Source organism: Oratosquilla oratoria, chromosome 27, assembly GCF_046742065.1.
Source record: "Oratosquilla oratoria isolate Oo_2021 chromosome 27, ASM4674206v1, whole genome shotgun sequence".
Taxonomy (NCBI): Eukaryota; Metazoa; Arthropoda; class Malacostraca; order Stomatopoda; family Squillidae; genus Oratosquilla; species Oratosquilla oratoria.
In genome coordinates, this window is record NC_134803.1 from 9,901,262 (window position 1) to 9,903,761 (window position 2,500).

The 2,500-nt window shown below is 43.7% G+C and overlaps 1 protein-coding gene across 1 annotated transcript in view; it reads left to right on the top strand.

The window, feature by feature from the left end:
- Positions 1 to 2,500, top strand: part of LOC143039888 (uncharacterized) — a gene marked incomplete at its 3' end in the record, with an annotated part of 141,577 nt that overhangs the window by 62,827 nt on the left and 76,250 nt on the right.

Here is a 2,500-nt window from a genome sequence, read left to right on the forward strand (position 1 = left end):
AAATGGTATTTGTTTTGTTCCATATGTTTTGTACATATTTCGTTATTTATTTTTTTCACATCTGTTTAATTTTCTTAGGAATGTATTATAATTCGAAAAGATGAGCTCACGCCAAGAATCGCTTAGTAGCACACGAGCGCGTCGTTTTCTTTGCCCTGGGTGCATATCTATACTGCTAATTTATTAACCCTCTCCCTATGTGGTTGGTGGAGTGGTTTCCGTCGACTGAATAAAGTCACCTGGCGACAGCCAGAACAAGTGTAGTCGATCATTAATCGCATTGAAGGGGGGATAATTAGCATTTCCCGCCATTGAGGATTTCTAATCCCGATGGCGACGTATTAGTCTTGTCATGCATTTAGCCTTAACTCGAATTAGTTTAGGGCGTGTCTGTGTAATCCAAACAAACGTGCAGTTTTCCCTTAATGAGAGATGTGGCGTAGCTGCCAAATGTCGCTGGATGGAGAAAGTGGCAAAACAGATGAATCACCGAAGAAGCAGGTGTATATCCGAGTGAAGCTCCCCCACCCCCACCCCCACCGCTGTTCGCGAGAGGATGCGGGGGTGGAAGGGGAGGGGGAGGAGGAGGAGAGGTGGCTGGGATTTTGCTCAGTGGAACAGGTGGCTGCCAGTGACGACTGTGACGGTGGGATGGTGAACAACGCGCACAACTTTGGGCTTGTCCAGGGTCTCGTGCACGGCGTTCAGCCGCGCGAACGTTAGTGGCAGAAACTGATTTGGAGATTTGTGGAGGTGCTGCTGCTCCTGCTCGCTTGTTTGCTCGTTTGTGCGTCATGAAGATTCCCAGTGGCGCGGTGATCCAGTACGATGAGAGTTTCAAGGAAATATTTACCATCAAAACATACAATATAAAGGTAGAGTACACACACACACACACACACACACACACACACACACACACACACACACACACACACACACACACACACACACACACAAATATATATATATATATATATATATATATATATATATATATATATATATATATATATTATTTTGGGGGGTATTTGTTACACCACACTTGGTCGAAATTCAGGGATGACCCATCATCCAGGAGGAGCCAAGATCGGAGGAAGGGAGGGGGTGAGTGGGAGTGGAGTATGTGGGGATGAAATGGGTGGGAGGGGATTTTTTTTTTTTTTTTTTTTTTTTTTGCTACCTCCCTTGTAAGGGGCAAAAGCCTTTTGTATATGCATGTATGTTATTATTATTGTTATTGTTATTACTGTTATTTTTTTATTAGTATAATCATTGTCATATTGGCATAATTATTGTTGCTATTATATGGCAAGGAGTATGATTACTGAACATAGGATGGAGTGTGAACTGTACAATAAATTATTGCACACCCCTAGTGGGTGTTATAAGGTAGGGGTTACAAGGTTACATTGAAAATTGAAGAGGAGAGGAGGAGGGTGGGGGTTGGAGAGTGAGCTAGCAGGATGGAAATTATTGTTATGGTTTGGCCACACGGACAGAATGAGTGAAGAAAAATAACAAGTGGTGTGGAAAGCAAGGGTGGATGGAGTGAACTTGAAGGGACGACGAAGGATGAGATGGGTGGATGGGGTGAAAGAGGCTCTGAGCAAAAGGGGAATGCCTGTTGAGCATGGAAGGGAGAAGGCAGGGGATAGGGGCGAGTGGAGGATGGTTGTGCATGGATGATACAGTGAGTCCTCCGTATACAGTAATTCTTTATCCGGTAGATTTACATACATACATATACCAACGCTTTTTCATCCTTACAAGGGAGGTAGCCTTTTTCTTTTTGGCTACCTCCCTTGTAAGGGGAAAAAGCCTTGGTATGTGTATGTGAATTTATCGGATAAAGAATTACTGCATAAGGAGGACTCACTGTATTTGACTCAGCCCGAGGGGGGATTTCTCCCTGTCTTCTTTATTTTCCGCTTAAGGGAACGATGAGGGAGGGAAGGTCGCCCATTAAGATGGGCGGGCGGAAGGCTGGAATCAATCTTCATCCACGAGGAGCGAAAATGAGAAGGAAACAGAAGGGTGGTGGACGTGGATGCACGCCTTGACTGGCTACCCCCCTTATAAGGGGAAAGAAGCCTTTGGTATAATAGATAGGCACCCTCCAAGGCTTTGATATTGCATCGTAATCTAAGCATAAACACGGAAACTTAAGGCATCCTCTATGGCTTTGATATAATTTCATCGTATTCTAAGCGTAAACACAGAAACTTAAGCATGTGAGAATACCAAAGACCTTTGTTTTCATCGCCCAAAATGTTTTGAAATATAAATATGCAACTGTGAACGAGAAATATATCGAATGACTAATTATGGACATAATGGTGTAGGTGCCAGCTGTGTACCAAGAATTAGCATGTGAGCATTTGGTAATTCGCACGTGACCTTCATCAAGTGTAAACTTTCTAGGTTGTGTGTGTGTGTGTGTGTGTGTGTGTGTGTGTGTGTGTGTGTGTGTGTGTGTGTGTGTGTGTGTGTGTGTGTG